This window comes from Macrotis lagotis, chromosome 1 (assembly GCF_037893015.1).
Source record: "Macrotis lagotis isolate mMagLag1 chromosome 1, bilby.v1.9.chrom.fasta, whole genome shotgun sequence".
In the NCBI taxonomy this organism is placed as follows: Eukaryota; Metazoa; Chordata; class Mammalia; order Peramelemorphia; family Peramelidae; genus Macrotis; species Macrotis lagotis.
This window is the reverse complement of record NC_133658.1, coordinates 205,956,028-205,969,423: the sequence shown is the minus strand read 5'-3', so window position 1 is coordinate 205,969,423 and position 13,396 is coordinate 205,956,028. Positions and strand designations below refer to the sequence as shown.

Below are 13,396 nucleotides of genomic sequence, written 5' to 3'. Positions count from 1 at the left end.
TATATATATATATATATATATATATATATATATATACATACAAAGCATTATAAATAAACCATTTTCTCCTATTTCACCTTTCTATGAGGGAATTCTAGAAATGTTTACCATTTTTCTTAACAAGATTCTGTTCTGATGATGACCTATGTGAGCTTTGCTGGACCCTGATGATCTAATTATGTTCTTCTTTTACAGAGTCTTCCAGATCCATCTAAGAAAAAGTGAGATTAATGAACTATAAAAGTCTATTTTATAATCTAATCCCTTCATAAATGGCATGAAATTGGTAAAAAATATTTATTTGCTTTGCTACTTTGGTGAATTCACAACATGTATAATCATCTCTTGCATCTCTAAAATTCAGGTAACAATAACACCTGCCTCAAAGGTGTGTTGGAGGGATGTGAGAAAATATATGCAAAGCATTTGATCAACCTTAATGCAATATAAATGTCAGGTTTTATTAAATTATCATCTCACATGATACTTTTTGGTGACATTTCATGTATCATGCAAAGATCTATGCAAATGACTGAAGGGAAATCTGCAGTTCTCTTAAAAATATTTGATGGCTAATAATTTCATATTTATATTTTAAGTCTGTCACATATTTTTGCTACATAATTACTCCACCACCTTTTCCTAATTATATTCAATACATTTGTTTTTATCTTTTAGCTGTGCTTGCTAATATACTTCAGCATGTTAAAAATTGATCATTTTGTACCTCCTTTGCTCTTTGGGCCACAGGTATTTTTATTTCTTCTCATCTGAAGGTATTAGAATCATAGAAATGGAAGACCAATTAAGATTCACCTGATCAATTTGTTAATAAATAAATATTTATTAAATATCTGTTATGTATAATATGCTAGGTACTAGACTAGGTGATAAGTATATATGTAGAAAAAATGAAATAGTCCATACTCAAATGAATTTGCATTCTCTTGAAGACAAGTACATATAAAGAATTGTACAAGCATAAACCTAATAAATAAAAATAAATATACAAATTGCATGAACAGAGAGTAGTTTGACATAGAACATTCTAACATTTGATAGAAACAGGAAAATTTCCACGTGTAAGATAGTGATTAAGTTCATTTTTAAAGCAGAAGTAAGTAAGGAGGACATTCTGCATATGAGGTAGATAAATAGTGCAAATGTCCAGAGAAAGTAGTTTTCATGTGCATGAAAAAAAGAATCCAGTTCATCTGGGTCACAGAGTGTGGGAAAAAAAGGAAATGTTCCATGAGATTAGAAAAATACGTTGTGTCCAGGTTGTATAGAGTTCAAAAAGCTAAATAGAGGAATTTTTATTTTATCCTAATTAAAATGAAGTATCACTGGACTCAGGTACATAATGAAGTCACATGATCAGATTTTTGCTAGAGAAAATTATTGGTCAAAATGGTGCAGTAATCTAATCCTTTCATTTAAAGACGCAAAACCTGAGGTACCAAAAAGTTAGTAGATATATCCTTTAGATATTATACATGTTGGTCTGAGGTATCTATCCTAAGTTTTGCTAATATTGACAGTTGGGTTTCTAGAATGTGATAACTACATATCTTCAGTGTTGAACCTAAAGGGTTGAGGAAGCGGGATCGTTTTTCTGCTACTATAATTCATAAACCTTCCCCATTACTCTTCACTCTCCCCGTTATGATAATGGATAGTTTATTATTTAAATCATCCAAACTAAATCAACTTTTAGAAAGGTGGTATTTTTAATTTGATACAGTAATGATAATAATAATGATGATAATAATAATAATAATGATAATAACTAGCATTATGAAGCAGTTACTATATCCTAGATACTCTGTTAAGCACATAGCAATTATTTTATGTGACCTTTAAAACAACCCTGGGAGGTAGATGCTATTATTATCCCCATTTCACAGATGAGGAAATTCTGAAAAACAGGGATTAAATAATTTTCCTGGGGTCACATAGCTAATAAGAGTCTGTTGCCAGAGTTAAACTCAGGTCCTCCTGTCTTCAGACTCAGAACTCTATCCAATGTGACACTGACTTGCCTTAATAAGAATATTTGGGATAAAGCATCCTTCAATATTCTTTAACAGACTATCTCACTAACATATGCAGATTCTAGAGAAAAATTTGGTTTAAAAATTGTCATATGGTGAGAGATGATTTACAGTCCCCACTTCCTTAGAAGTCTTTTTCCTTCCCTTCAGGGTTAATGGAAAGTTCTCCTTATGCATGGTACAGTTTCTTTGCTGATTGGGAAGACATGAATCTCAATATAGTTGATCATTAAATCTTGAGGAAGACATTATTGCCCCTGTTCCAGAGATGGTACTAGGATACCAGTGGAAAGATGGGATGCCCTCTGATAGTCTATATTTTTAAGATCCCCCATCAAAGTGGAGGAAAATGGGAAAGAAGCTAATTCCACAGACTGGTTGTTCTACTTCCAAAGAGATTACTTCTCAGAGGATAGAGCTGGACTTAAACCAGACTTTGGATCAATTGTCTTCAATCTTCTAAAGAAATATTCTGTACAAAGTCATTCGTTATGTCCAAAACTTAGAGATATAAAAATTTATCAAGACCTTTTCACTCTTACTTGGATTGGCTTTGATTGATTGATGCAATTGAAATGAGTTTCCATCTTGATAAAGTTTTGTCCCTCATATTTTAACACTCACTTTTGGTGGAGTGGTGGAATTGTTCAGTTTGACTCAATGTACCCCAACCTAATAAATGACAGTACAAGAGTAGAAATTAAACTCAAATCTCATGTACCTCCAAGTTTGCATATCTTTCCATTACAGAAATGGCTTTCCACAACCCTTAGCTACATGGAATTGCTGAAAGAATTTTGGACAAAGAAAAGAAATAGATGCACAAAACAAATGAAAGATTTTTAATTATATAAAATAAAGGTTACATAAACAACATATCATCAACCAATACCTGTTCTAGACAGATGTCTAATAATTTAATGACTTTAATATTGTCAGTTTTTTAGAATTCCTTAAGATGTCTGAATAATAATGCTAATAAAACTGATAGTATTTATTTAGTATTGTAAGATTTGTAAAACATCATACAGATCCTATCTCATTAAATGTCTTAAAGCACTTCCTGTTTTTAAATGATTAAAGCACTCTACAGAGACCTCAATCTCAATCTAGGAAATGTAAATTTTCTATAGGCATAAGAAGGTTGTCTTTCTGGACCAGACCTAGAATCTGGCATGCAAAACTGGATTGAGATCTCTGTGGGCATCAGCTCACAAATACATAATGTGTGAATCAGTAGAAGTTCAGTTGCTAATAAGGGATACTGGATCCATGATTGAATTATGTAATAGACCACTCCTTTGACTTGTTCTGCTGTGCCCTCCCAAGTTGACAAATGAATTACTCTGGACTCAGCTAGTTGTCTGGAGTTGAATGCCTGTTCCCTTTAATATCCTTATGGGCTTCAGCTTTTGTGAAACAAAACAATGTTTTTTGTGGCAGCCAAGGGTAGGCTGATATGATTGTTGTTGGTTTGGTTTTGTTTTTTATAATTCTCTGCCTGGTGAATTGGAATTTGAAACAATAGAATCATAGAATTTTAGTGTTGTTCCAGAGGTTTTATATGTTTAAGAAAACTCACCTAAAATCATACAACTAGAGACAGAGAAGCTACTTAGGAAGATTAGAACTCAAATCTCTTGACTTTTATGCTTATAATTTTTTCCCCTCATTTTTGAAGAAGACCACAACTTCAGGAAAGTGATGCTATGGCAAACACATGAATTGAATTTGAGTGAAGGAGTACTGTGCTAAGTCACCAGTCCTACTTTCTCCTCCAGAGTCATCTGAGTTCAGTGGCCAGATACAAATCAGGACAACTGGAGATGGCCCTAGATGCAAGGCAATAAGTGTTAAGTGACTTGCCCAAGATCATACAGCTAGTAAGATTCAAGTATCTGAGGTCAGATTTGAACTCTTGTCCTACTGACTGCAAGACCAATGGATAGAGTGGATAGAGTACTGGCCTTGGAGTCAGGACTCTTAGTGTTAGGTATGTAGTATTTGTTAATATTTTAGTTACAATTAATAACATTAGTGATGTTAATGATAATAGCAATAATATTTGTGTAAGAAATTTTGCAGATTTTCAATTTTTTGACCCTCTCCTTGTTGAGTATCTAGAAAATTATCAAGTATAGACAGCAGCTTCTTTTATAACCATGAAAAAATTAGTTAAATTAAAATTTAAGGGCATAGGAAGGGTTCATTTCGAGGACTCTAATCAATTAAAAGAAAAACAGACAAACCTCTTGCAAATGAGCAATTTATTCCCTAAGATTTGTGTAATTTTAGAAAGTAAATCATCATATTACTATAAGTTGAAATATTTTTTTTTCCTAAAAGATAACCCTCTTAATAAATTACTGGATTGTCTTTGTGAGATGCTCTAGATGAAAAATACTTTCTGGAAAATCTGGAGAGGAATTTTCCAAACTTAACTATTGTAGACACAAGAAAGACATACAGTGACTCACTTGGAGTCAAATTAAGTCTTACCTTGGCAACATCTGGCAAAGTTGGAATTCTGCTCATATAACCTTAAAAAATCAATGCATTAATAAACAAGAATTAAATGCCTACCATATTCCAGATACTTTGCTATGAACTGGAGACACGAGTACAAATCTGAGTCTAACTTCAAGTAACTTTAATTCTACTGACTCACCAAAAATCATCTACATAGGTAATAAAGCAAAAGAAGAGAATATTAATGATATTGAAATACTTTTTTATATTACAGAAAATAATTGCTTATGTAGTGCTGCTTAGTTCTTATTTTGTATTCTCAGATCTAGAGCATATCTCTTCATGAATCTGACTCCTTCCCATATGAAGAGTGGAGCCAAATGCTTGCCAAATTATATCAGACAACATTAGAGAAACATTACTGAGACTAATATATTAACTTGAGCAAATGAGTGCCTTAATGTATTTATACAAGTGGACTTAATTTACAGTACTCATAGCATCAAAGAACATGAATGACACCTTCCAGGGATTTTTAGGAAGTCTGGGATTCAAACCTGGCTCCTCCGTCTTTAAAATTCAGTGCCATTTCCACTGTACTATACATACTGCCTTGACTAATTCTGATCAAAGAGAAAATGGGAAGCAAAGATCCATTGAAGGTTGTTTTACACAGAACTCTCCTACCAAAACAATGAACAAAAGATAAGAATTTGGAAGAATTCTCCAGTTTCAATAATTAACCTTCCAGTGAATGATCTGAATTAATTTCTTTAAGCGTTGACTGAGTTAATCTTCTTGCTGTCCAACAGACTCTCAGAAGGCTTCTCCAGTACCACAGTTTGAAGCATCAATTCTGCAGTACTTAGTTTTCCTTATAGTGTGACTCACAGACACACATTGCCTTTGGAAAAAAACAGTTTTGTTTATATTGATCTTTGTTAGAAAGGTGACATGTCTGCTTTTTAGCATGCTGCCCAGATTTGTCATAGCTTTCCTTCAAAGAAGAAAGCTTTTTTTTTCAATTTCATATTTCCATTGATGTTTGTAGTAATATCTGAACCCAAGAATATAAAATATGGCAAATATTCCATTACTTCTTCCTCTATTATTAGGAAAGGATGGGACTAGTTGACAAGATCTTAGCTTTTTTGATGGGAAGCATCAAGCCAGGTTTATCACTCTCCTAACTTGCCTTCATCTAGAAATTTCTTAATTCTTCTTCATTTCTGCTATTAGATAGCAGCATATGAGCATAACTACCTTCAAATATTTGAAAGGCTAGAGTATAGTGGGTGAGTTAGATATCATTCTACCTAACTTCAGAAAGCTGAACCAGAACCAATAAACAGAAGTTAGAGGAAGTACATATTTTATTTCTGATATACAGAAGAACTTTACTCAGAATTCACAGATTACTGAAAATGGAAATGATTATTTTATGAACCATTTTCCTTTTTACCTTTTTTAGGTTTCTATTGAATCTTGTATTTGAAAATACTTTTTTTTACTCAAATCTGGTCTTTTACTTCAATGAATGTCACTTTTTTCCAGCTGAAGGTTTAAACTCAGTTTTGTTAGATAGGTGATTCTTGGTTGTAATCCTAGATCTATTACCCTCCTGAATATCATATTCCAAGACCTCTGATCCTTTTGTTCCTACTCATTTTTTTACTTTTTAGATTCATTTATTTTCATCCATATGTACATGAATTTTTTAACTTACACAATTTCTTTCCACCCTCTCATCCTACCCCCGCCTCAGAAGCAGTCAGGTTAGCATTGGTATATACATGTTTTGAGAAACATGTTTACAGATTAGTTTTTTTTTTGTTGTTATAAGGAATTAGGATTAAAGGAAAGAGATATAAAAAAGATAATTTTTATAAAGTGTTCATCAGCTACTGAAGGGTTGTTTTTTTAGGGGGATGAATGGGTTTATTTTATTTTATTTTTCTTCTTTTGGATGGGGTTGACAGTCCATATCCAGTTAATCCAATTGTCCTAGCTCTCTGAACTGCTGAGAGGAGCTGCTTCATCTTACAGTGCTGTTATTAATGTGTACATTGTTTTCTTGGTTCTACTCCCATTGTTCAGCATCAGATCCCTGTAATCATTCCATGCTTCTCTAGAATCCAATCATTTCTTATAGAACAACAGTATTCCATAGTATTCATGTAGAATAACTTGTTTAGTCATTCCCCAATTGATGAGCATCCCTTCAATTTCCAACTTTGCCACTATAAAAAGAGCTGCTATGAATATTTTGGAGTATGTATTTTTATTATTACTTCTGTATATAGTACTATAATTGGAATTGCTGGGTCAAAGGGTATGAACAGTTTTATTGCTCTTTGGGCATAGTTCCATATTACTCTCCAGAATGGTTGAATCCATTCGAAACAACATCAGAAATGCATCAATGTCCCAGTCCCCCCATACCCTCACCAACATTGACCATTTTCCCTTTTTCTCATCTTGGTTACTCTGAAAGGTGTGAGATGATTCCTCATTGTTGTTTTAATTTGCGTTTCTCTATTCCATAATGATTTGGAGCATTTTTTCATATAATTCTATAGTTTTAATTTCTTCATTTGAAAATTGTCTCTTCACATCCTTTGACCATTTATCAGTTGGGGAATACTTGTGATCTTATAAATTTAATGCAATTTTCTATATATTTTAGAAATGAGACCTTTATCAGAATCCTAATTGTGAAGATTATTTCCAGCTTTCTGCTATCCTTCTAATTTTTGCAGAATTTCTTTTTAGTAGTGCAAAACTTTTTAATTTAATCTAGTCAAAATCATTCATTTTGCAGTTTATAATGTGATCTAATCGATTTTGAAATTTGCTCTAATTTTGATCTAATTTTGGTATAGTGTGTAAGATGTATATCTATGCCTAGTTTTGCCACACTATTTTTCAATTTTCCCAACAACTTTGTCAAATAGTGAGTTCTTAACCCAGCTCTGACCCTTTAATGTAGAAGTTGCAAATCTTATACTATCTTAATTGTGACTTCACAATATTTGAAGTCTTTCTTTCTGACTGCTTGCAATATTTTCTCTTTGATTTGGAACTATAGAATTTAGCTAAAATATTCCTGGAAGTTTTCATTTAGAAATATATTTCGGGAGATGATCAGAAGATTGTTTCAAGCTTTTATTTTACCTTCTAGATCTAGAATACCTGGATAGTTTTACTTGATAATTTCTTGAAAAATGTTTAGGATCTTTTTGATCATAGCATTCAGTTAGTTCAATCTGGATCTCTTTTCTAGGTCAGTTATTTTTCCAATGAGATATTTCATATTATCTTATGTCTTTTCATTCCTTTGGTTTTATGTATTGTTTTTTTTTTGATTTCTCATAAAGTCAGCATATTCTTTTTGCTGAATTCTAACTTCTAAGAAATCATTTTCTACAGTGACCTTTTTCATTTGGTCAATTCTATTTTTTTCCTTAATGAATTTTTGTGCTTCTTTTTTCATTAGGCCTATTCTGATTTTTTTCATTTCAGTTATTTCTTTATTTTCATATTACTTAAATAGTTTTGCTGTAAAACTAAACATAACCCCCCACAAAGAGAAACCTCAAGAAAAGTAATGTAAGCCCGGCCCTAGGTAACAACTACTGAATTGCAGTAGACAATTTTTCCGGAGCCTAAGGAGCAGCCTGAAGGAGGACGCGGGCCCGGCTGACTTGTAGGACACCCCGCCTCACACTCCCCATCGAATTCCTCCAGGAAGGCTACTGTCAAGAAGACAAAATGTTTGGTTTCCACAAACCAAAGATGTACAGAAGTATAGAGGGTTGCTGTATTTGCAGAGCCAAGTCCTCTAGTTCTCGTTTCACTGACAGTAAACGCTATGAGAAGGATTTCCAGAGTTGCTTTGGGCTGCATGAAACTCGTTCAGGAGACATATGTAATGCCTGTGTGCTTCTGGTGAAAAGATGGAAGAAGCTACCAGCAGGATCAAAAAAAAAAAAAAAAAACTGGAATCAAGTGGTAGATGCAAGGGCTGGACCCAGTCTAAAGACTACATTAAAACCAAAGAAAGTGAAAACTCTTTCTGGAAGTAGAATAAAGAGCAACCAGATCAACAAATTGCAAAAGGAATTCAAACGCCACAATTCTGATGCTCATAGCACCACTTCAAGTGCCTCCCCAGCTTAATCCCCTTGTTACAGTAACCAGTCTGATGATGGTTCAGATATGGAGATCAGCTCTGGGTCTAGCAGAACACCAGTCTTTTCCTTTTTAGATCTTACATACTGGAAAAGACAGAAAGTATGCTGTGGGATTATCTACAAAGGGCATTTTGGGGAAGTCCTAATAGAAACACATCTATTCAAGCCCTGTTGTGGAAATAAGAAAGCCGCTGCAGAAAAACCAGAGGAGCAGAGATCAGAATCTCTGCCTGTCTCCAGTCAGGAGGAATGGTGACTCTAATGTTTCTCAAGGAGGGGGACCGAAAATAAGAACAGGAAAGGCAACATGATGACCCTCTTTTTTTTTTACTTGGACACTTGCTATTCTGCCAAAAGACAATTTCTAGAATGGTTTTAAGTGGGTTTTGTTTATTTTTCTTTCCACTTCAGCAAACTCTGAAGCCAGTGTCTATCTTACTAAAAAGATTGTACATAATATTTAAGATGCTACGTATTTGATAGGAAAGCTGAATGCTGCTGTAAAATGCTCTTTGAGTTGTTTGTTGGTTTTGGTTTTTTGATCCTTTCTTAATGCATGAACATTGAGAGGGGTGTAGAGGGAAGAAATAAGATTTTTGTACATTAAACAATATGTAGTTTAGTCTTTCTCTATTGAAAAAACAGTGATTAGACATTTTTAAGTGAGTGATAACATTTGGTTTCTTTTGTGAAAGCAAATCTAACAGATCAGTAAAAAGAACTTTAAGTACCAGAGAGGCATTTGAAAACAATTCTGAACCATGAAAATCTTGCAAAGTTTGATTCATACCTGTACTACTGAGTGATTAAGCAGGACAGATTGCACCTTCTAGTGCAGATAACTTAGAGGAGTTAGCATACCTTAAATTTAAGATGAAGAGAGACTTTTTTCATGTGTGTTGCTTACTCTGTATTTTAGTAGTCAAGACGATATTAATTTATGTGGAATTGCTAAAAAATAAAGCCACAGGTCCTCCTGGAGCAAGTTTTTGGGAAGAATGACTAGGCTCTTCTTCCTTTTCGTACCATAGAGGTATCACTGCATGGGTAGAGAATACACTGTATATACTGATTATTAAAAGAAGTGATCCATCTTAATGAAACAATGATGCCTATCTTCAGGATTGTGCAAAACACAAGGGTTAATGCTTCTGGGTACATTTCCTAGGAAATTTCACATCTGTAAATAATTGACATTTTTCTTCTGTATTATATATAATTTCTTATAGGTTGCTTAGTGACTACATCAGAAGACCTGCATGATTCAGTTTTAGCTCTGGATTATTTCAGTTGACCTTTGTGAAGGTTTCACCTACATAGGTGGGCATTTAACTTGTTTTAACCTCTTGGGATTTACTGCAGTGCACTGCTACAAGTTTGTGTCATTTTTTAAATGTTTAATATTAACTTCCACTAGAGGAAGGAAAAGGTGTTGGGATATAGAATGGGTTTGTTTTTTATTTCTATTTCAAGCTTTCCAAACATTGCGATGTTATGGATAAAATAAATGCTGCACATGATGTTTTTCAGTTATAAAATGATTTCAAGAAAAACTGTTTGAATCCACTACATGTTCTTCCTGCTGACAAAATCCTCTTTAATGAGAGTGTTCCAAATTTTGAGGGTAAATTCAACATGTTCTACCAAATCAGGGCAGAAAGTGAAGATAAGAAAAGGAGTGTTGTTTATCTTGTACCATTATGTGGTGCTTATTTTTAAGACGGGATTTTGTAAGTTTGACATAAGAATGAAGAGTGAGCCATTTTTTTTACAGGCCCCCTATAATTTTTTATATTTCAACCATTAGTCAATACGCTCCTCCTTTTGGAGAAAAGTATACATACTTCATCCTCTCCATGCACATTACTGTGTGATAAAATGGATAGATTATCTATGTGGAGCTACAGTATTTGAAGTGCATGCATGAGTCCTATCCATTGTCATTTTCTTCCTGAGTTACTTTTTGAAATGGGGTTTTTTGTACATTTTAAATGGCTGCAGTATGGTAGAATATACTATAATATAGATCATCTCTACTTCTGTATTTATTTATTTATTTATTGCCGAACCTCAACCACAGTCATCTTCACCCTCCTTCACCTGTACCTTTGCCTATAGGACGTAATGTATGTAGTCATGCACTTTGTATTAATGTATTAGAAATCTTCCAATCTGTTTTGTATTTTTTTATACTGTTCATATACTTATAATCAAAACTTTTCCTAGGATATTGAATAAATTTAGTCTTATTTAGAAAACAAAAAAAAAAGTAATGTTAAGAGGAAAAAATTGTAATTCAGCCCAAATTCAGATACCATCAGCTCTATCTCTTGGATGGATTGCAATTTATCATAAGTCTATCAGAAAAGTTGTTTCAATATTTATCCCCATGGTTGTTATTGTTAGCTGTATTTCCCACCAAACTAATACTCCCACTTCCATTTACTATATTTTCTTTCTCCTTTCACCCTGTCCCTCCTTCAATGTGTATGGTATCTGATACCCTCTCCCATGATCTTACCTCTGTGCTATCACCTACATCTCCCCCATTCCCTTACTCCCATCCCTTTTCTCTCCTCTCTGAACCACTTCCAATGAGAATTAAGCCTCACTTATTTTTCCTAAACTTTGCCCATTACACAATATTGCGAATGTTTTTTTCTTGCCTTTTATGTAAAATACCTTAGCCCATTCTAACTCTACTTTTCCTGTCTCCCAGTACATTCCTTTCTCACCTAATTATTCCATTTTATAATATTCAGCTTTCTCCTGTGCCTTGTCTAGATATACTCCTTCTAACTGTTCTAATAAATGAGAAGGTTTGTAAGAGTTATCAGCATCATCTTCCCATGCAGGAATGCAAGCAGTTCAACACCATTAAATCCCTCATAATTAGTCCTTCCCATTCAACTTCTCTATGCCTCACCTAAGTCCTATACTTGAAGATCAAACTTTCTGTTTAGCTCAGGTTGTTCCAACAGGAAAGTTTGTAAGTACCTATTTCAGTGAATATATATATCTTTTCCCCTGAAAGAGGAAGTTTTAAGTTTTTCTGGGTAGTTGATTCTTGGTTGTAATCTCAGCTCTTTCACCTTCCAGAATAACATTTCCCAAAAGCTATGAGCCTTTAATGTAGACACAGCAAAACACTGTGTAATTCTGACTGTGGTTCTACAATACTGTAACTATGTCATTCTGGCTTGCTTGTAATATTTTCTATTTGACTTGGGAGTTCTGGAATTTTGCTATAATATTCCTGGGAGTTCTTATTTTGGGAAGTGATCTTTCAGGAAGTAATCTTTCAGGAAGTGAACTATTTCTATTTTACCTGCCCCTTCAAGGATATCAGGACAATTTTTTCTGGAGAATTTCATTTAAAATGAAGTCTAAGGAGAAGCTAAATGGTACAGTGAGTATAGCATCAGTCCTGAAGTCAGGAGTCCAAATCCCATCTCAGATATCTGATACTTACTTAGTTTTGTGACCTTGGGCAAGTCACTTAACCCTATTGCCTTGCAAAAACAAAAGAAAAAAAATGAAGTCTAGATTCTTTTCCTGTTCATGACTTTGAGGTAGGCAAATAATTTTTAAATTATCTCTTATGGATCTGTTTCCCACATCAGTTGTTTTTCCAATTAGATATTTCACATTTTCTTCCAGTTTTTCATTCTTTTGGTTTTTGTCTAATTGTTTCTTGATTTCTCACAACGTCATCAGCTTTCCTTAACTCCATTCTACATTTGAAGGAGTTATTTTCTTCAGACAGTTTTTTTAATCTCCTTTTCCATTTGGCCAGTTCTGCTTTTTAAGGTGTTCTTCTTATCATTTACCTTTTGGACTGCTTTTTCCATTTTATCTAAACTGATTTTTAAGATTTTTCTTTGGGACTTTTGTATTTTTTATGATATATTTTGTCCTTCAGCAAGCTGCTGACCTGGTTTTCATGATTTTCCTGCATCTATCTCATTTCTCTTCTCATTTTTCCCCTACCTCCCTTACTTGATTTTCAAAATGTTTTTTGAACTCTTCCATAGCCTGAAACCAATTCCTAGTTTTCTTGGGGGCTTTGGCTACAGAAGCTTTGCCTTTGTCTTGTCATCTTCTGAGTATGTATTTTAATCTTCTATGGAATGGAAGTAATTGTCTATGGTAAGATTCATATTTTTGGTTTGTTTGCTTGTTTCCCCAGGCTATTACCTGATTTTAACTCTTTGTTAAGATATGGCTCTGCTTCCAGGGTGGAGGATGCACTTTTCCAAGTTTTCGAGGGTTTGGGGGACATCCCCCCCTAAATTCCTTCAAGGTCTTGTGAGAGACTCTGACTGCTCTCCTGCCTGTGCTCCCATCTTTGGATGATCACAAACACTCCCCTCTTCCCTGCATCTGTGAGCATAATCACTGCTCCACCAAGGCAATATGGGACCCCAGACTGAACTAGAACTGAGAATGAGGAAAGCAACAGAGTCCTGCCACAGAGATAGTGGAGAGACCTCTGAAGACTTTCCCTTCCCCCTTCCCATCAATGAACTGAGAACTCTTTAAACAGTTGCCTGGTGGCTTCACAAATTCCCTGGGCAGAGCTGAACTGAAGCTTCTACTACCCTGGTCTCTATGCTCATTTTGGTGTCACAGAGTTTTTCCACTACCTTTCAAGTTGTCCTAGACAGTCCCTAGAATGAG

At 34.2% G+C, this 13,396-nt stretch overlaps 1 pseudogene; it reads left to right on the top strand.

Annotated features, from left to right (window-relative positions):
* The first annotated feature begins 8,196 nt into the window (after positions 1-8,196).
* On the top strand, positions 8,197-9,415 carry LOC141515149 (SIN3-HDAC complex-associated factor pseudogene; annotated as a pseudogene).
* Positions 9,416-13,396: the final 3,981 nt, after the last annotated feature.